General features: G+C 38.8%; 1 protein-coding gene across 1 annotated transcript in view; it reads left to right on the forward strand.

Moving 5' to 3' along the window:
• The window catches only part of SC5D (sterol-C5-desaturase), a 62308-nt gene that overhangs the window by 17915 nt on the left and 21420 nt on the right, over window positions 1–22973 (forward strand). The window lies entirely within an intron of this gene.

Genomic DNA, 22973 nt, shown 5'->3' on the forward strand with positions numbered 1-22973 from the left:
AATGGCTAATTAATTTGACCAAGCTCCAAATCAATCTGGAAAATGTCAATCTAGGTGATGCCCACAGAGATCTTTCTTATTTCTCAGAACTTACACTTGGCCTCCTCAGGCATAATTTGATGAACATCAAAGTGACCTCTGGGTCACAAATCAAATGGAAATTCTCACCGACTTGTCAGTGCTGATGACAGGCATAAATCTGGCAGGGTAACTCACTTCACTGTGGAGGCTGCCATCCATTTTAATAATCCACCGCATGCACGTCCTTTTTTACTTCCTCCTCTGTAAGAAGCACACTTGTGCTTGTTCTTTAGGGAAGTGATGAGATGAAGCAGCTTGATAGGGCCAGTGGATATCCAAAGGGCAAACACACCGGTCAGTTTTCAGCATCCAGTGCTTTGGAGCTGCTGCATACTTGAGGATGATGAGTCATAGCTATTCTAAGTACAGAAAGAGCTGAAATCAATGTTTTAAGTGAATTTCACAGGGAGGATTTGCTTTGCTTCTGCTAGGAATTGGGGTAATACCTGAGGCTACTTTGAAATGAAATACTGGCATGGTGGTATTCAGATCCTGCAGTTAGCATGAATTATGTCACCAAACCAATGTGAATGTGGGCTTGTGGCTTAAAATTCAGAGGAGATTTTCCCCTGTTTATTCTAGAGCCAAGCCCAAACAGACAAGTTTGCCTTGGAGTGGTTAGATTCCACATTAAACCTTTCAAGTTCTGGCTTAGGCTAGAATCTTAGATTCAACTCCTCATCCTTCTTGGGATCCAAACTTTGTCTCCTATCCATTTACAGGCTATCAAAACTCACGTTCCAGGCTTTGCAATTTCGAATCACAAGAGACTGTTGCTGCTACCCTGTCAACAACGATAAACCAGGAAGCTACAAAATCAGAGTATCATAGTTTTTAAAACCCGTAAAAGACCTGAGAGAGAAACTCTCAGGTTTCTCTAAACTAAAATCTAAACTTAAAAATCTCGAAAGTAAAGAGCTCTTCTTTTCAGAGTAGAGATCTATGGCTGTTTTCATCCTAGCAGAGCAACTAAAAGAGAAAGGAATACATCATAATAGATGGTAAGGAGAAACTGGTCATATTTACTGGCTTTTTAATGACTGCATGTGAACTAGCATGATGAATTAGAATCCCTAGGAGCCCTAACCACAGAAGGAGCAGGACCCTATCTGCCATGTTCTATCATATTCCCAGTGTTGCACACAGGCCTTCACCAAGGGAACATAGATAGTACGTGGAAGGCTGAGAGGAGAGCAAAAGAGCTTAGAAAATGCTCAGCACTTTTCCCAAATTAAGATATTGGCCTGGTAAAGCTGGGAGCAGTGCAGAGAGAGGAGAAAAATCTCTCTAAGGCACTCTGAATTTTGAATTGCCAAAAGTTGGAGGCAGAGAAGGAGAGCTGAGAGAAATCCCTTCAAGGCACTGTAAGCCATTACTGAGAGCAAAGCAGTGACCCTCCAAAGACTGGAAGCAGGCCAGGAGGGCATAGAGATGGTGTACAGACAAACCTCATTTTACTGTGCTTTGCTTTATTGAATTTTGCAATTGTGGTTTGTTTGTTTTTTTTTTAACAAATTGAAAATGTGTGGCAACTCCACACTGAGCACCATTTTTCCAACAGCATTCACTCACTTCATATCTCTGTGTTACACTTTAGTATTCCTACAGTATTTTTAACTTTATTATTATTACTGTATCTGTTATGGTGATCTGTAATCAGTGATCTTTGATGTTACTATTGTAATTGTTTTGGGACACCATGAACTGTACCCATATAAGACACTGAACTTAATCAATAAATGTGTGTTCTGACTGCTGTAACAAGCAGCCATCATTCTTTTCCTCTCCTTGGACCTCTGTATTCCCTGAGACACAACAACATAGAAATTAGGCCAATTAATAATCTTACGATGGCCTCTAAGTGTTTAAGTGAAAGGAAGAGTTTCACATCTCTCACTTTAAATATAAAACTAGAATGATTAAGCTTAGTGAGGAAGGCATGTGGAAAGCCAAGACAGCTGAAAGGGAAGCCTCTAGTGCCAAAGAGTTTGCCAACTTATAAATGCAAATAAATAGTTCTTGAATGAAATTAAAAGTGCTAGTCCAGTTAACACACAAATGATAAGAAAGATCAGCCTTATTGCTGATATGGAGAAACGTTTAATGGTCTGAATAGAAGATTAAACCAGCTACAACATTCCTTTAAGCCAAAGCTTAATCCAGAGCAAGGCCCTTAACATCAAGGCAAGGCTCTCCATCAGCAAGATTACAACTTGCTGAAGGCTCAGATGATGATTAGCTTTTTTTTTTTTAGCAACAGTATTTTTTAATTAAGATATGTACATTGTATTTTTAACATAATATTATTGCATGCTTAATAGACTACAGGATAGTATAAACATATCTTTTATGTGTACTGGGAAACCAAAAAATTGGTGTCACTCACTTTATTGTGATATTTGTTATTGTGTGGTGTTCTGTAACCAAACCTGCAATATGTCCAAGCTATGGTCATTGTATTAGTCTATTCTCATGCTGGTATAAGGACATCCCCAAGACCAGGTAAGTTATAAAGGAAAGAGATTTAATTAACTCACAGTTCTGCATGGTTGGGGAGGCCTCAGGAAACTTACAATCATGGCAGAAGGAGAAGCAAACACATCCTTCTTCACATGGCAGCAGGAGAGAGAAGTGCTGAGCAAAAGGGGAAAAGGCCCCTTATGAAACCGTCAGATCTCATGAGAACTCACTCACTGTCACAAGAACAGCATGGAGGTAACCAACTCCATGATTCAGTTACCTCGCACTGGGTCCCTCCCATGACATGTAGGGATTACAGGAACTACAATTCAAGATAAGCTTTGGGTGGGGACACAGCCAAACCATATCAGCCATATAAAGAATGAGATGGAACTGAAGAAAAAAGAGAAATTCTCGGTGACTAAAAAACTGGAATCCAGACTGTGAAGCAGAGAGAAATCTCTCATGGTTCAGAAAAATTGTCTGTGCTATAAATTAGCAAGGACATTTCTGATGTCTTACTTGTACTTACTTGGTGCTTTTGCAGAGCTAGGGATTCTTAGAATTCTGACAGAAGAAGGGCTGAGTAATTTTCTGGGGAAAATATCATTTACTTCAGTCTCTTTTGTTCTTTTATGTCTCTTTTGTTCTTTTATGTACTACAAAGTACAATAAAATGAGGTATGTCTGTATACCATCTTTCGATGCCCTACTAGCCTGCCTCCAGTCTTTGCAGAATCACTGCTTTTCTGGGAAATGGCTTATAGAGCCTTGAAGGGACTTCTCTTAGCTCTCCTTCTGTGCCTCCAACCTTTGGCAGTTGCTGCCTTGCATTCAATGATAGCTCAGAGTGCCTCAGAGAGATTTTTCTCCTCTTTCTGCACTGCTCCCAGCTTCACTGGGCCAATGTTAATTTGGGAAAGGTCTGAGCACAATGTACAATCAAAACCGTAAGAAGTCTGAGGTGAATCACTTGAGCCCAGGAGTTTGAGACCTGCCTGGACAACATAATGAGACCCTGCGTATACAAAAAAAAAATTAGTTTGGCATGGTGGTACAAGCTTGTGTTCCCAGACGCTCGGGTGGCTCACCTGATCCTCAAGTAGGAGGATTACTTAAGCTTGAGAGGTTGCGACTGCCATGAGTCATGATCATGCCACTCGCACTGCAGCCTGGGTGAAAGGTAAGACCTTGTCTCAAAGCAAAACAAACAAACAACAACAACAATAACAAAGACGAGTCACACAAAAATGCAAGAAAATTGAACCCATGATTATGACAGGAAAGAAGCAGACCTTGAGGTAGATCAGATGTAATTATCAGGCAAGGATTAAAAATAACCATGAAAATGTATTAAGATGGAAAAGCTAGAAAACATTCATGAACATATGAGGAATATCAGCAGATATGGCAACTATAAACATGGATCAAATAGAAGTGCTAAAAATAAAAAATATCTATCATAAATAAAAAATTCATTCAATAGTATCAGCAGCAGCCTAGACAAAGAGAAGGAAAATATCTGTAAACTTGAAGATGATAAAGGTCATAAAAACTGAAACACAAAAGTAGAAAGCAGAAAATACAACATATCTGGGATCTATAGGACTCATCTGTGTAATTAGAGTAGCAGAGGAAAGAAGAGAAAATGGGGCAAAAGAAATTATTGGAGAGATAATTTAGATTTTCCAAAATAGTTTTAAAAAAACTGTCAGCAAACTTCAGGCAAGTTAACTGTACACTTGCATGTGTGCACACACATGCCCCTAGATAACACATTTAAGAACATCAGACTCAGCCTGCTGAAAACCAAGATAAAGAGAAAATCTTAAAAGCAACCATTAAATATTACACACAGAGAAAAACAATAAGAATTATTGCTGACTTCTCATCAGAAGTAATATAAGCCAGAAAACAATGGAAAGACTACTTTTAAATGCTTTAAGAAAAAATGTCAACCTAGAATTCTATATATAGTAAAATACATCCTTCAAAAGCAAAGACAAAATAAAGACATTTTCAGATGAATGAAAGTGGAGCTATTTTATCTCCAAAAGATCTGCACTATGAGAAATGTTAAAAAGGTTGCTCAGGCTGAAAAGAAAGAATACCAAATGGAAGCTCAGAACTGAAGGAAGGACACAAGGAAGGTCTGTGAATAAATACAAAAAAAAAAAAGTTTCATTATGTTTAAGAGATAAAAACATACATACTTATATCTAAATTTCTTCAAAAGACTATGAACTACTTATAGCAGAAATAATATGTTTATATAATATAAGTTATTGTGGGGTTTATAACATCTGTAGAAGTAAAATACACAACAAAAACACAAAATATGTGGGGGCAGTGGGTAAATAGAACCATACTGTTGTAAGATTCTTATATTGTGCACAAAGTAGTATAATGCTGTTTTAAGACAGACTATGATAAGTTGAAGATGTAGATTATAATCTTTAGAACAACACTAAAAACTAATCTTAAGGTATAGCTAGAGAAAGCAAAATAAAATTATTTTTAAAAACCCCACACAACTCAATTCATTGAAAAGAAGGTGAAAAGCTTCCTCTGGCTGCAGGGTGATGAGCATATCAGTGAGTGATGAGCAGGGGTTGGGGCAAAGTGGCCACAGTGGTTTGAGGGCTGCAGGTGGACCGACTCCTCCATATGCCCAAGGTTCTCAGCAGGCTGCTTAACTCATTTAACTCATCATCACGTAGCATCTTGTTGGGAGAATGGTGGTATCTGGAGTGGGTTGTACATGCAGAAGTTCAGTAGGATGAGCTGAGCTCAAGTTTGTGATGTATCAAAACTAGCATCTCACTGATCCCCTTCCTTGCTACATTCTAAAGCTGTTTTTGCTATTTAAATGAGCTTGTAGCCTCTTGGTGAAGCTTTATGTATTTGCAGGTGACATTTCTAACTGTCTGAGTAACTCAATGAAAGCTTTTTTTCTGAAAAAGTGAACATTTTAGTTTACACAGTCAATTGCTTTTTCTCAATATATCAAAAATTTTATACCATTTTTAAATATGTATGAGTGGGGGAAGATAATACAAAGATATGTTGAATGAGAAAAAAAACTGGCCAAATTAGCGTTTCATATCATTCATGGTAAGATAATAAACTTTTTTTTTAAAGATTTTGGATGTAAACTAGTATATTAGAAAGCAAACCACTCTCCTCCGTTCAAACAATGATTACCTTAAACCCTGCTATATTTATTAAAATATTTTGTTAACATTTTAAAAAAGGAGGTAGAAAAGGAGAAACAGAAAAACAACTCGCTAATAGGGACAAATAAAAACAAATTCTGAGATGGTAGACGTCAATCTGACAATATCAATAGTTACGTCAAATATAAATGGACTAAACCCAAGCTCTAAAATAGCAATCATCAGCTCAGTGGAAAATGCCAGCCCCAGGGTTCCTTTTCTCTTGAGGGAATAGCTTTTAAAAATTATTTCCTCTGGTGCAGACTCTGCAGTTTGTTGGCTCCTGAAAAAAATTAAATATAGAATTACAAAAGGATCCAGCAATTCTATTCCTTAATATATACCTGAAAGGATTGGAAGCAAGAACTCAAACCCATGCTTGAATAGTAATGTTCATAGCAGCATTATTCACAATAGTCAAAAGGTAGGAACAATCCAAAGGGCCCATCAACAGGTAAACATAAAGAAAAACATGGTGTATATATACAATGAAATATTATTCAGCCTTAAAAAGGAACAAAATGCTGATACATTCTACTTAACATGGGTGAATCTTAAAATTACTATGCTAAGTGAAATAATCCAAACACAAAAGGAGAGATTATTGAATGATCCCACCTATATAAGGTATCTAAATGGCAAATTCATAGAGACAGAAAGTAAAATAGAGGTTACTAGAGGCTAGGAGCAGGCGAGGAATGGAGGTTATTGTTTAATGAGTACAGAGTTTCTGTTTAGGATGATGAAACAGCTCTGGAAATGCAGAGGTGATGGTTATATAATATTGCAAATATGCTTAATGCCACTGAATTCTATTTTAAAATGGTTAAAATGGTACATTTTTATTTATGTGTATTTTACCACAATAAAAAATTGGGGGAAAAAATCTGACTTCCGATTATTTCCTCTACTTTATGCTCTAGTTGTTATGCTTCAAGCATTTTTTTCATATTTTATTCGGGCATGGATATACTTTGCCAATTACTGAAAGTGGCAGACGGAGAGCAGCTCTAAATATCTTTTAAGTATTTTCTTGACCTAATTTTCTTTCTTGTATGCACAAGCATACATATACTTATTCCCGATATCACTCCTTCCTTTCCTCTCTCTCTGCCTCTCTCTCTCTCTCTCCTCTAATGAGTTATCTTCACTAACCCTAATTCTTCTTCCTTGCCATTCGGGCATTCCTCATTACACTCTAATCTCACTTCTGCAGTTCCACTCCCCTTCCTCTGTAGCCATTAATCATGCTTCTATAGCCATAGTCAAAGCTAATGATGACTTTTCAGATTTTATCTTAATTGACTTCTGCCCACACTTGGCATTGTTGATGACAGCACCACTTTTTACACACTCTTCAGCTTTGCTCTCTGTAAAACCATACTCTCCTGGTCTTCCGACCTCCAATTTCACCTTCTAAGTCTCCTTCACTGGATCTTTTTCCTTTTCCTTTTCCTCAGCTCAACCCTCAAATTTCCATACCTCCTAAATTTCTATTTAAAAATATTTTTTAGTTTTTACTCCAGGTGCTCTTCTGGAATATTTCATCTACTTTTTTGTTTTTAACTATCACCTCTAATGGAACTCACCAACTGTTGCCTATGGGCCAAATGCAGTACCCAGAAAAGAGAGGTCTTATTGTTGTTGTTTTTTTAATTTAATGCCTTAAATAGCATTTGTAATGTCTAGTTTGTCATCGTGACTCCATACATGTTTATACTCCCTATATTTTCCTATCTAGTTCTGATGTCTTCTTTTCTCAGCCTTGGGTCTGTAAATTCAATTACCAAGTAAATGTTTTAACCTGCTACTGCCCTTAAGAACATGACCAAAATTGAATTCATGCTCCTACCTGACAAACCTGATCTTCCTGCTATTGTCCCTTAGTTGAGTGGTAAATTTTATTGTTAGTCCAAGCAAACATACCTAAACCTGGAGTCATTCTAGACTTAAGATAGAAGATATAAAGAAACAATAACGAGTTATTCAATCTTGTCAAATGTATGCCTGCAATAACTCCAGACCTTAATTGTGCTGCTTCATCCTTGTAAAAACCTCATTTTAGGTACTCATGACGTTTCATCTAGATTATTTAAATTGTGCCTTAATTTGTCTGTCTACTTGCACTTTTGCCATCCTAAAAATTGTCCTCCACATTGCTTCTAAAATTACCTTTCTAATACGCAATTTTTTTATTCTCTCCTTTTCTTAAAAGTCGTTAATAGCCTCTCATTGTTTACAAAATGAAGACCAGTTTCCTTAACTGTACCCATCTGTCTAGCCCACCTCCTGTAATTCTTTGTCATATATATTATATCTCAACAATTCCACATTATTTAAGTTTTTTTTGTACGTATAGTTCCATACCCGAAACACTCTCTTCTTGTGCCTGATAATTTATTATTCAAAAACTGGCTCAGGTGTGACCTCCTCTCCTCATTTTATCTGAGATTTTCCTCCCTATACAGTTATTCACCTCATGTAATACCTCTATATTTTGGATATATTTCTGTTATTACACATATCACATGTACTATATGGTTTAAATTTTTCATATGTCTTTCACTGAGGTATAGAGAACTTACCACAAAATTCACCTTTTCAAAGTGTACACTTTAGCAGTTTTCAGTTTATTCAGAGTTGTACAACCATCATCACTATCTAATTTCAGAACATTTCATCACCTCAAAAAGAATCCCCCATATCCATTAGCAAACCATCTCTAAACACTCCCCTCCCCCCAACCTCCCTGCCTTCAGACCCTGGCAAACACTATCTATATTCTGTTTCTGTGGATTTTCCTATTCTGGACATTTCACATAATTAGAATCATGTAATATGTTGTCTTTTGGGCCTTGATTCAGAATGTTTTCCGAATTCATCCATATTGTAGTATGGATCAATACTTTATTCTTTTTAATGACCAAATGATATTCTGTTATATGGGTGAATATATCTATGTTTATATGGTCATCGACTGATAGACTTGGGGTTGCTTCTGCTTTTTGGCTATTATAAATAATATTGCTGTGAATATTCATAAACAAATTTATGTGTGGAGACATTTTCAGTTCTCTTGGATATATTCTAAGAGTAGAATTATTGGGTAACATAGTAATTCTGTGCTTATGATTTTAAGAAACTGCCAAACTATTTTCGAAAGCAAATATATCATTTTACATTCCCATCAGCAATATTTGAGAGTTTCAGTTTATCTATATCCTTGTCAACACTTGCTATTACTTGACTTTTTGATTATAGCCCATTTGGTGGGTATGAAGCAGTATCTCACTGAGCTTTTGTTTAGCATTTCTCTTATGACTTGTTAAGTTAAACAGTTTTTCATGTGCTTATTGTCCATTTATATATCTTCTTCAAAGAAATCTTGGTTCAAATAATTTGCCTATTTTAAAAATTGGGTTTTTTTTCCTTTTTTGTTAAGTTGTGATCATTTTGATGTACTCTTGATACAAAACGCTTACAGACATACTATTTTCTCCCATTGTGTGGGTTGTCTCTTCACTTTGTTTCCTTTACTGTACAGAAGCTTCTTAACTTGATAAGATCCCATTTGTCCATTTTTCTTTTGGTTGCCTGTGCTTGTGGGGTATTACTGAAGAAATCTTTGCCCAGACCAATGTCCTGGAGAGTTTCACCAATGTTTTCTTATAGTAGTTTCAGAGTTTGAGGTCTTAGGTGTAATTCTTTAATCCATTTTGATTTGATTTTTATATGGTGAGTGATAGGGGTCTAATTTCATTCTTCTGCATATGGATATCCAGTTTTCCCAGCATCATTTATTGAAGAGACCGTCTTTTCTCCAGTGTGTGTTCTTGGCACCTTTGTCGAAAATGAGTTCATTAGGTGTGTGGATTTGTTTCTGGGTTCTGTATTCTGTTCCATTGGTCTATGTGTCTGTTTTTATGCCAGTACCATGCTGTGTTGGTTACTGCAGCTGTGTAGTATAATTTTTTTTTTTTTTTTTTTTTTTTGAGATGGAGTCTTGCTCTGTCACCCAGGCTGGAGTGCAGTGGCGCAATCTCAGCTCACTGCAAGCTCCGCCTCCCGGGTTCACGCCATTCTCCTGCCTCAGCCTCTCCGAGTAGCTGGGACTACAGGCGCCCGCCACCACGCCCGGCTAATTTTTTGTATTTTTAGTAGAGACGGGGTTTCACCGTGGTCTCGATCTCCTGACCTTCTGATCCGCCCGCCTCGGCCTCCCAAAGTGCTGGGATTACAAGCGTGAGCCACCGCGCCCGGCCTGTGTAGTATAATTTGAAGTCAGGTAATGTGATTCCTCCAGTTTTGTTCATTTTGCTTGGGATAGCTTTAACTATTCCGGGTCTTTTGTGGTTCCATATACATTTTAGGGTTCTTTTTTTCTATGAGGAATGTCATTGAAATTTTGTTAACAATTGCATTAGATTGATTTGAGTAGTATGGACTTTTTCTTTTTTTTTTTTTTTTTTTGAGACGATGTCTCGCTCTGTCGCCCAGGCTGGAGTGCAGTGCACAATCTCAGCTCACTGCAAGCTCCGCCTCCTGGGTTCATGCCATTCTCCTGCCTCAGCCTTCCGAGTAGCTGGGACTACAGGCGCCTGCCACCATGCCCGGCTAATTTTTTGTATTTTTTTTAGTAGAGACAGGGTTTCACTGTGTTAGCCAGCATGGTCTCGATCTCTTGACCTTGTGATCTGCCCACCTCGGCCTCTCAAAGTGCTGGGATTACAGGCTTGAACCACTGCGCCCGGCCCGGACATTTTAATAATATTGATTCTTCCAATCCATGAACATGAAATATCTTTCCATTTTTTGGTGGCCTCTTCGATTTTTTTCATCAGCATTTTATAGTATTCATTATAGAGATCTTTCATTTCTTTGGTTAATTCCTATGTATTTAATTTTATTTGTGGCTATTGTAAATGGAACTAATTTTTAATTTCTTTTTCAGTTTGTTCACTGTTGGCATATAGAAATGCTACTGATTTTTGTATGTTGATTTTGCATCCTGCAACTCTACTGAATTTGTGCCTCATTCTAACAGTTTTTTGGTGGAGTCTAGGTTTTTCCAAATACAAGATGATGTCATCTGTAAATAATTTGACTTCTTCCTTTCCAATGTGGATTCCCTTTATTTCTTTCTCTTGTCTAATTGCTCTAGCTAGGATTTCCAGTACTGTGTTGAATTACAGTGGTGAAAGTGGTCATCCTTGTCATGTTCCAGATCTGAGAGGAAAGGCTTTTGGTTTTCCCCATTCAGTATGATATTAACTATGGGTCTGTCATATATGACTTTTATTATGCTGAGGTACATTCCTTCTATACTCAGTTTTTTAAGGGTTTTTATCATGAAGGGATGTTGAATTTTATCAGGTGCTTTTTCAGCATCAATTGAAATGATTATATGGTTTTTGTCCATTATTCTGTTGATATGATGTATAACATTGATTGTTTTGTGTATGTTAAACCATCCTTTTATCCCAGGGATAAATCCCACTTGGTCATAATGAATGATCTTTTTAATGTATTATTGAATTCAGGTTGTTAATCTTTTGTTGAGAATTTTTGCATAAATGTTCATTCAGGATATTGGCCTGTAGTTTTCTTTCGTTTTCTCTCTTTTTTCTTTCTTTTTTTTTTTTTTAATGTGTCTTCATCTGGTTTTGGTATCAGGGTAATACTGGCCTTGTAGAATGAGTTTGGAAGTACTCTCTCCTCTTCTATTTTTCAGAATAGTTTCAGTAGGACTGGTGTTAGTTCTTCTTTAAATGTTTGGTAGAATCTAGTAGTGAAGCCATTGGGTCCTGGGCTTCCCTTTACTGGAAGACTTTGTATTATGGCTTCAATCTTGTTACTTGTTATTGGTCTGTTCAGGTTTCGAATTTCTTCATGGTTCAATCTTGGTAGGTTGTTTGTGTCTAGGAACTTGTCTATTTCTTCCAGATTTTCCAATTTATTGCCACACAGTTACTCATACTAGCCATTAATGATGCTTTGAATTTCTGCGGTATCAGTTGTAATGTCTTCTTTTTCATCTCTGACTTTATTTAATTGGATCTTCTTTTTTCTTAGTCTGGCTAAATGTCTATTTTAACTTTTCAAAAAAACAAATTTTTATTTCATTGCTTTTTTGGATTGTTTGATTCATTTCAATTTCATTTATTTCTGCTCTGATCTTTATTATTTCTTTTCTTCTACCATTTTTGGGTTTGGTTTGCTCTTGCTTTTCTAATTATTTAAGATGCATCATTAGATTGTTAATTTGATGTTTTTCTTCTTTTTGGATACAGGCACTTAGAAGTTCACACTTCCCTCTTAGTATTGCTTTTGCTGTATTCCATAGGTTTGGGTATGTTGTGTTTCCATTATCATTTGTTTCAAGACATTGTTCGATTTTCTTCTTAGTTTCCTCATTGACTCACTGGTCATTCAGGAGCATACTATTTAATTTCCATGTATTTGTATAGTTTCCGAAATTCCTCTTGTTATTGATTTCTAGTTGTATTCCATCATGGTCAGAGAAAAAGCTTGATATTATTTCAATTATTTGAATCTTTTAAGACTTGTTTCTTGACCTAACATATTGTCTATCCGTGAAAATGATCCATTTGCTGAGGATAAGAATGTGAATTCTTTGGCTATGGATGAAGCGCTCTGCAAATATCTATTAGATCTATTTGGCCTATAATACAGGTTAAGTTCAATGTTTTTTTGTTGATTTTCTGTCTGGAAGATCTGTCCAATGGTGAAAGTGAGGTGTTGAAGTCTTCAGCTATTATTGTATTAGAGTGTATCTCTCTCTTGAGCTCTAATAATATTTGTTTTATATATTGGGTGCTCCACTGTTGGGTGCATTTATACTTACAACTGTTACATCCTCTTGATGAACTGACCCCTTTATCATTATATAGTGACCTTGTTTCTTATAGTTTTTCTCTTGAAATCTCTTTTGTTTGAAATAAGGATATCGACTCCTGCTCTTTTTTCATTCCCATTGGTATGGAATATCATTTTCCACCCCTTTATTTTCAGCCTGCATGTGTCTTTATAGGTGAAGTGTGTTTCTTGTAGGCAACAGACCAGTGGGTCTTAGCTTTTAGCCATTCAGCCACTCTGTCTTTTGATTGGAGAGTTTAGTCCATTTACATTCAATGTTACTGTTGATAAGTAATAACTGTTGCCATTTTATTATGTTTTCTGGTCTTTCCTTCCAGTCTTTTTTTTAGTGAAGGAGATTTTTCTCTGGTGATATGATTTAGTTTTTTGCTTTTTATTTTTTGTGTATCTGTTGCATGTTTTTTGGTTTGAAGTTACATGACGTTTGCCAATACTATTTTATAACCCATTATTTTAAGCTAATAACAACACCATTTGCATAAACAAACAAGCAAAATAAAACTAAAAAAGACTCTACACCTTAATTTTGTTCCCTCACTTTTTTCTTTTTTTTTTTTTTTAAGACAGAGTTTTGCTGTTTTGCCCACGCTGGAGTGCAGTGGCCTGATCTCGGCTCACTGCAACCTTTGCCTTCTGGTTTCAAGTGATTCTCCTGTCTCAGCCTCCTGGGTAGCTGGGATTACAGGCATCCGCCACCACGCCAGGCTAATTTTTGTATGTATGTTCAGTAGAGACAGGGTTTCACCATATTGGCCAGGCTGGTCTCAAACTCCTGACTTCATGATCTGCCCACCTCGGCCTCCCAAAGTGCTAGGATTACAGGTATGAGCCACCACACCTGGCCTGTCCCTCACTTTTTAAATTTTGTCTTTACTTTTTGTTTTTGTGTTGATGAAATACCTGAGACTTTCTTTGTCTGTGAAAGTATTTCTCCTTCATGTTTGAGGGATAATTTTGCTGGATATACTATTCTAGGTTAAAAGTTTTTTCCTTCATTAAATGTGTCATACCACTCTCTCCTGGCCTGTAAGTCTTCCACTGAAGTCTCCTGTCGGATGTATTGGAGTTCCATTTTATGTTTTTGTTTCTTTTCTCTTGCTGCTTTTAGGATTCTTTCTTTGTCCTCGACCTTTAGGGGTTTGATTATTAAATGTCTTGTGGTAGTTTTCTTTGAGTTAAATTTGCCTGGTGTTCTATAGCCTTCCTGTACTGGAATATTATATGTTTCTCTAGGTTTGAGACATTCTCTGTTATTATCCTTTTGAGTAAACTTTCTACCCCTATCTCTTTCTTTACCTCCACTTTAGGGCCAGTAACTCTTAGATTTGCCACTTTGAGGCTAGTTTATAGATCCTGTAGGGATGCTTCATTGTTTTTTATTTTCTCTTTTGTCCCCTCTGTCTATTTTCAAATAGCTTGTCTTCAAGCTTACTAATTCTTTCTTCCATTTGATTAATTCTGTTATTAAAAGATTAATGCGTTCTTCAATAGCCAATTGCAATACTCAACTCCAGAATTCCTGCTTGATTCTTTAATTATTTCAATCTCTTTGTTAAATGTATGTGATAGAATTGTGAATTCCTTCTCTGTGTTAGCTTGAATTCCTTTGAGTTTCCCCAAAACAGCTATTTTGAATTTTCTGTCTGAAAGGTCATAGGATTTGTCCCTGGTGCCTTATTTTGTTCATTTGATGTCATGTTTTTCTGGATTATCCTGATGCTTGTAGATGATTGTCTGTGTCTGGGCATTGAAGAGTTAGGTATTTATTGTAGCCTTTACAGTCTGTGCTTGTTTGTACCCATCCTCCTTGGGAAGGCTTTCCAAATATTTAAAAGGATTTGAGTGTTGTGACTTAAGCTGCAACTGCTTTAGCGGGGACTCCATGCCTAGTAGCACTGTGGTTCTTGCAGACTCATAGAGGTACTGCCTTGATGGTCTTGGACAAGATCTGGAAGAATTATCTGGATTTTTGTTATTTTCCCTTACCTTCTCTCAAACAAACAAAGTCTCCTTCTCTCTTTGTTTTGAGTCATGTATAGCTGGAAGTAGAGTGACACAAGCACCCCTATGGCCACCACCTCTAGGACTGCTCTGGATGAGCCTTGAAGCCAGCACAGCACTGGGTCTCATCTGAGGCCTGCTATAACCTCTTTCTGGCTAATGTCTATATTTGCTCACAGCCCTGGGGCTCTACAATCAGTAGATGGCAAAGCCAGCCAGGTCTATATCCTTCCCTTTAGGATGGAAAGTTCTCCCAGGCCCTGGGCAGGTCCAAATATGCCACCCAGAAGCCAGGGACTACAGTAAAAAACCTTAGAATTCTACTTGGCATTCTATTGTACTGCAGCTGAGCTGGTACTCAAACCACAAGACACAGTCTTTCCATATTTCCCTCTCCTTTCCAAAGGCAGAGGAGCCTCACCTTATGGCCACTCTCATCTCAGGCCCACAGGGAGTATTGACAGACTATTGCTTATGTTCCCATAAGACCCAAGGGCTCTTCAGTTAGTAGGTGACGAATCCTGCCAGGACCAGCTTCTTCCCTTCAAGGCAGTGAGTTCCCTTCTGGCCCACAGTATGTCTAGAAATGTTCCTTCTGGCCCAGCATGTGTCTAGAAATGTTTTGCATCTTGGATACCAGGACTTGGATACCATGACTCTGACTGGTGCCTTTTCCTGCTGTGGCTGAGCTGGTATCCAAGCTGCAAGATAAAGTCCTCCCTACTCTTCTGTCTCCTCTCCTCAAGTGGAAGGAAGGGATCTCTTTTGGAGCTGTGAACTATGCAGCATGGGTTTCAGGGTGGGGTAATGCCAGTGAGGTAGGAGGCAAGACTTGACTCCAGAGGTAGGGCTCAAACATAAGAACAAATTGAGGACTAGCTAAAACAGGGCCAGGGCAGAAGCAGCTTTCCACCAGACATTCCCACCAGTGTGCCATGTCAATTTGCCATTGCCATGACAACATCCAGGAGTTACCACCCCTTTCCACGGCTATGACCCGACGTCCCAACAGTTACTACTTCTTCCCTAGAAATTTCTGCATAAACTGCCCCTTAATCTGAATGTTATTAAAAGCTGGTATAAATATGACTGCAAAGCTGCCCTGAGCTGCTACTCTCTACCTATGGGGTAGCCCTGCTCTGCAGAAGCAGTCATGGAGCTATAACACTGCTGCTTCAATAAAGCTGTTTTCTTTTACCTCCATCTTGCCCTTGAAATCTTTCCTGGGCAAAGCCAAGAACCCTCACAGACTAAGCCCCTCTTGGGGGTTCACCTGCCCTGCATCAGCTTGGTGCTCAACATGGGGTGAAGAAAGAAGACAGCATCGTGATGGTCCACAGTCAGTGAGCAGCAGTCTGCAAGGTGGCAGTCAGTGATTGTTGAGTGGCAGTCAGTAATTGGCAAGTGGCAGTCTGCAAGGTGGCAGTCAGCAAACAGCAGTCAGTGAGGCAGCAGTTGGCGATCAGCTAGTGGCAGCCAGCGATTAGTGGGACAGTGATTGGCGGGACAGTGATCGGCAGGACAGTAATTGGTGGGATGGCAGTCAGCAGGCTGGCAGTTGGTGGACCAGTAGTTGGCAGAATGATGAGCTAAGAGGCAGTCAAGCAGAGCTGTAACACCCATCCTCTAACACTAGCCAAAGGCTCTTTTCAGAGCAATCATTTTTCCTGGCATGCAGTGGGAGCTGATCAGATGGGCAAGTGGCCATAGTGCCACTGGTTTGTGTGGGACCCACTGCTCCAGCTGGCAGAAGAGTGAGTTACCAGCCCCATGCAGGCTCCTCCCACTGTGGAAGCTGAGCCCACTGGTGGGGTGGCCATAGTGCCACTGCCTCTTGTGATAGCTGCTGCTCTGCTGGCAGAATGGTGAGTTAGCAGCCCCCGTGCAGGCCCCTTTGACCTCAGCAGCTGAGCCCACCCATGCTGAGGGATCTTGGAGGGATCTTCATCTGGGTCCCATGTGGAAGATCAGTTGGTGCCATTTCTGCTCTGGTGGATGGGAGTGTTCCTTCTGCCTCCACCCCTGTGGTATTGGGAGAACTAGGGAATAAAATATAAGCCTTTGCCTAGGTGATAGAAGTCTGTCATTGTTTGAGTGCCCCAAAGCATGTCCTTGTCCCCTCTTCCCCTAGTCCTCTATCTTCTCACTCCATTTTATTGTTACATCAGTCATTTCATTTTCAGTCCTAAAATATGTGTAGACTTATGTTTGCTTTTAACTTTCTGTTAATTTTGTGTGGGCAATTGTTTAAGGTAGGATACTTGCTTGTAAGAGGTCCCCTACTTGGTCTTGGTTTCACTGTTACCTGCACCCTGAGTGTACCAGGCTTTCTAGCATTTGGTGAGAGGATCCTCATTGGCTGAAACTTGAGCACTCTGAGTTTTCAGCATTGGTATTTTTTTTACTCCTCCGACGCTCTGGGATATTTGGTGTTGACATTCCCCCTAGGGTTGTGGGTTATAGCCCTCCCCTTAGGGGAATATTGGTCTTGCCTTTTTCTGCCCTAAAGTTAGAAGTATTATTTTTCTTATAGCTAGTTGCTAGCCCCTTCCTTTGTGTTGTCTTACAACTGCCTTGCTCAAGCCCCTCCTTGGTCAATGGAACTGGGAGTTTCCAGGCCCCTGGACTGATAAACAGTCACCTATGGTGGTAGACAAGTGGCCACCGGAATATTTCAGTGTCTCCACTACTGGGCAGGTTCTTCAACAAGTCAGGGCCTCTGAGGTTTCCCTTTATTTATGGAGGAGTCATTATTTTTCCTCCAAAATTTAGAAGCATATGCATTACGTTGCAAAGAATCCCTTCGTGGGGTAGGGGAGGGGAGAGGTTTAGTTTAGAATCTGCCAATGAGAGGCACTTGTATGATATTCAAGAAATATCACTTGTATGATATTTGAGGAATAGAAGAGATGTGGAAGTCATTATTCACTGTTAGTGGCAGGTAGACTTGTGGACAGAAGGCAGATACGAAGTTTGCAGCAGCTCCCAGAAAAGATTCTGAAATTGCCTACTTCCATACCATAGATAGCCGATAGCTATGGAAGCTTACTGTGATTTCTACATCCTTTATCTTCTAGAAACTCACAGCAGTCCTCCCGATTTTCACTCCCTCCAGGTCTTCCAGTAGTTTTAAAAGCATCTAAATACATATATAAAATCTCTTCTGACCAAATATCTACAGTAGTTTCTGATTTCCTGTCTGAACCCTAACTGATAAAGACTTTGATATCAGTATTGGTTTCAGGAAAGAGATCCTAAAGGAAATTATAATTAGTTGTACTGCCTGGTTACATAGGCAATCAGTGATGACTTCAACACTAGTAGGTAACAGAATACTAGTAATCCATGGCATTCAGTGAAAAACACTTACTTAACAATTCTTACCTGTAGTTGATGCAGAAGCACTTTAAGGTGGAAAAGAGGATGACACTAACTGTAAGCGTGGGCTACCTGCTTCGGACTATGCTGGAGACCTCATAGAAGAAGCATGACAAGCTCTTGGGTTTAAAATCTTGGTTCAAAGTACCTCTAGAGAACCAGAGAACTTCTGGCTCCCTTCAGAGTCCCATGAGTTAAGTCTCTTATCTCTTGTACTCTGAGGGGTTGACATGTCCAAAACAAACAGATTTAAAATGAGATGCTGAGGATTACATAATTAGAACATAAACTGTGTTCACATCCTTGTCAAGTCTCTTATGTAAAAATTAGGGCATACATTGAAAAATAGAAGAATCTGAATGTTGAGATGATGGCATTTGTGTGGATTCCAACGAAACTTAGAGACTTGAACTTCCAAAGTCCTCCCTTCTGGTAGAAGTGGTTTATCCTTCCCATCTAAGATTAGCCTCCCGTGTTGCAGACCCTGTAATGTTCTCACTTGAAGCATCTTTGGATGCTCTCAAACACACACTGAACATCTCTCATAGCTTCTTGACTTACAACTAGGGCAGAAGTTGACACATTTTTTTCCTAAAGGAACACACTGTAAATATTTTATGCTTCCAAGCCATATAGTCTCTGTCACAACTACTCAACACTGTTGTATTGCCAAAGCTGCTATAAGCAAAATGTGCACAAATGGGCGTGGCTGTATTCTGAGAAAATTTTATTTATAAAAGTGGGTTTGCTCATGGGCCATAGTTCATCAACCTGTAACCGGCAAAAGGTTCCGGCTGCACACCGCTTGTAGAAAGAAGCCAAAATCATAATGAGGTGTGATAAAAAGAGAGCGAGATGTTATTATTTGTGTCAGCAAGGAGAAGAGCAGGTGAAAAAAATTCCACTCTTCAATTTGTGGAGGAACACAGGAGATTTTAAAGAGAGAGTTTGAAATGCAGAAGAGGTTGGGAGGGGCTGTGCCTAGGAGGTGCTAGGCTGTGTGATCTGCTCCAATGGCTCATCTTGAATTATTGTTCCATCTGGTGAAGGGGCTGGCTCCGTCGTGGGTCCTACCAGGTTATAAATTTACTGCAGTCACTCTTGTAGTCAGTCTCGAGCTGGGAGTGGGTTCTGGACTTGAAGTAATCTTTTGTTGGAGAGAGAATTCTGGAGGTGTCTGGTCCCTACCAGGATCTGACCTCTGAAGCTTTTAAGGAAACATATGACCAGAGAAGTGAGTATGAGGTGTGCTTAACAAGCATCTGGGTAAATAAATGTGCACAGGGCATGGGAACATAGAGTGGGAAAGGGAGGGGAGTGAAGGAAAGAAAACATTATGAGGTTGTCAAGTTTATCTAAGAGCAGCATCTTGAAACCTAAGGAGGAAGGGGGGGCAGGGAGGAAGAAGGGGGAAGAAATAAAAGTTTTAGAACATGATTTAAGGCTAAGCTGATAAGCTGCTTGATTACAAACCCCTTCTGTAAGGGGATGTATTAACCTAAGAAGAGATACCTTATATACCAAAGGATTACAATATTTTGCCAATTTACATAAACAGAAATCTGGGAATGAATTATAAGAGCACTAAACCAGATAGGAATTTATTGATAAGGGTAAGCATTCCAGAGAATCTGCTTCCAATGTTTAGTTTGAGCAGCTGGAAGTGGCAACTACTCCTGATGAACTGTCACCTCTCTTTCATCTCATCCCTATCACTAGTTGATGTGGGAAGAAAATATTTGGGACTAGTTTACACATTGTTCTGTACAAGTATTATTCTGTACAAATATTATACAAATATTACTCTGTACAGATTATTCCGCACAATAAGCTGCCATCAGCCAGATTTGAGTGGCTGTGGCATTATAGCTTTACTCAGGATGATCTTGAATGACAAGGACAAAAGGGGCTAGTATAAACAGTATATTTAGCTGTTCATTTGCCCAGAAAGAGGGATGGGATGGCCAGATATACATAGACTTAACCCTTGCCTGGCACGACCTTAGGTCCTATTTATAATTTGGTATTGTATCACCACAAAGAATCTGTTCTGCCAGTTTTATGATCTCTGTTTTAACATCAATGCTGGTCAGTTGTTGTGTCTAAAAAGGGAGGGGGTATAATGAGGCCTATCTGACCTCATCCCATCATGGCTGGGAACTAAGTTTTTAAGGCTTTTCTGGAATCCCTTTGGCCAAGAGGTGGTCTGTTCAGTCTGTGGGCGGGGTGGGGGGTTTAAGATTTTATTTGTAGTTTAAAGTATCATACTATAAATTAAAATCCAATCCATGGGGCCAGGTTAAGGAATAAACACTTTCTCTTCCTGTAATCTACTTTTGGACACTTGTGCATCCACCTTTTTCATGAAGATTCTCTTCTCCCTAAAAAATAAATTCATGCAAACAGATGCTTGTGAGCCAGTGGCCCAACCAGTTCATCAGAAACATTCACTCTAAATAGCTTGGTGCCTAGTGTTCTTAGTACAGTCCAGTGTGATGTAATGAAGACAGGTTGATACGTTACTGATGCATTCAGTGACAACATTTCATTAAGAAGGCTGTTTGGTTTTACACATCTGAAAACCAGTTAGAAAGTGACATGATTTGGATGTTTCCTCCCCTCCAAATCACGTGGCGAAATGTGACCTCCAATGCTGGAGGTGGACTGAGTGAGAGGTGTTTGGGTGTTGGGGGCAGATCCCTCATGAACGTCTTTGTGCTGTCCTCACAGTAGACTGAGTTCTTACTCTATGAGTTCACATGAGATCTGGTTGTTTAAAACAGCCTGAGTTTAAAAGAGAGAGCCTCCTCCCTCTCTCTTGCTCGCTGTCTTCATGTGATAGGCCTGCTACCCCTTTGCCTTCCACCAGGATTGTAAGCTTCCTGAGGTCCTCTCACCAGAACCAGATACCAACATCACACTTTCTGTACAGCCTGCAAAACTGTGAGCCAAAATAAAACTCTTTTCTTTGTAAATTACCCAGTGTCAGGTATTCCTTTATAGCAATGCAAACGGACGAATGCAGAAAGAAAGGTTCTACATTTCCTAACTTCAGAAACTACAGTCTTTGTAGTTTTGTAGTACCTTTGTAAAGACAAAGGTCTTTCAACAGTTTAGTGCTTAGTGTTCTCATTAAAGTATAATGTTATATAATGAACGTGGGCTGATAAATTATTGATGCATTAAAAGGCAACATTTCATTTAAAAAAATTCAAACTCGAAATCTCAGTTTAGAATCTTCCAAGTGAATGAGGACTTCTAACTCTGTTCAGGTCAAAATGTAGCCCTCTCAGAGAAACTGACTGACCATGCTGTCTAAGGATAACAGCTTCCACTAATTTTGATTCTCTTACCCTGTTTTCTTTTTCTTCATAGCACTGATCACTGTCTGACATTGTATTATATATCTATTTATTTATTATTAGTTTTCTATCTCCTTACTAGTATGTAAGCTTCATTAGAGCAGACTTTCTTTTGATTATCAGTATATCTCCTGTGCATATGACGGTGCCTGACACTTATCACCATTACATAATGATTTATTGAGTAAATGATTAAATGGTTTGTTTCCATGTTCACGTTCCAGCCAGACACATAGGCAGGTATTGTGGCTTATCTCTGAATTCCCTGGTACTGGCTGGCTCGTACCATAGACCCTTGCAAACAGTGAATAAATAAATTATCCTGATCCATCAGTGTGCCTGGATAGAAAAGACATGTAGGAATGCTGCACCCCAGGATGTGCTATTAATACACTTATATACCACAGAATACTATGCAGCCATAAAAAAAGAATTGAGTTCATGTCTTCTGCAGGGACATGGATGAAGCTGGAAGCCATCATTCTCAGCAAACTAACACAGAACAGAAAACCAAACACCACATATTCTCATAAGTGGGAGTTGAACAATGAGAACACATGGACACAGGGAGGGAAACATCACGCACCGGGGCCGTCAGGGGATGGAGGGCAAGGGGAGGGAGAGCATTAGGACAAATAACTAATGCATGCGGGGCTTAAAACCTAGATGATGGGTTGGAAGGTACAGCAAACCACCATGGCACATGTATACCTATGTAACAAACCTGCACGCTCTGCACATATATCCCAGAACTTAAAGGAAAATAAAAAATAATTTAAAAATACACTTAAATTTATTTTTAAACAAGATTGTTCTCTTGAGGTTAACTTATTACTACTTTGAGTTGCCAGGAGTGATTGCAAATTTCTTGCGAATCCTTAAGTCACCAAGAATAAAGACCACTTGTAATAGCTAAGGCATATTCAACAATAAAATTCTAGAGATTCAGGATATTTGATGTTGCTATAACATTTCACTTTTGAGCTTTTATTCATTTAATAAATGTTTTATCATCTATGCTCAAGAACATTTTAAAGTGTCCATTCAAATCATTTCATTGGGCAAAACAATGTTCCTTCCCTAATTTCCCTCATCAGAATAGCCATTTTGTCTCTGTGCTCAGCCTATACCACCAGTTATTATTTCCTGTCCTTGTAATAAGCAACGTAGTTATTTATACATGCCCATTTCTCCCACAGCACATAAGCTCTTGAAGGTTGGGAACCATGTCTTTGTCATTATTGTAACATCTCTTTCCATTCCCGGTGTTTAGTACGATGTGTTAAACGAAGTAGACACTCAAAACTTTTTAAAATTTAAAATTATTTTTATTTATATAATCTGAGTCCTTTTAAAAAAACCACCTACACTATTTTAAATTCATTTGAACTTTGTCCAGTATCCTATGTACATTTGAAGTTTAACTACCAGAAAAGTCTTTTGAAGGCAGATCGAATCACGTTATTTTTTTCCCTTAAAAATCCCTCATTTCTGTCATGTATCCCCCATATTATTTATGTAATAGGTAAAGTGGCCCAGTTTGCCACTTTGAAGTTGCTGAGCTGGTATCACAAGTCAG

The sequence above is a fragment of the Symphalangus syndactylus genome, chromosome 3 (genome assembly GCF_028878055.3).
Source record: "Symphalangus syndactylus isolate Jambi chromosome 3, NHGRI_mSymSyn1-v2.1_pri, whole genome shotgun sequence".
Classification (NCBI taxonomy): domain Eukaryota; kingdom Metazoa; phylum Chordata; class Mammalia; order Primates; family Hylobatidae; genus Symphalangus; species Symphalangus syndactylus.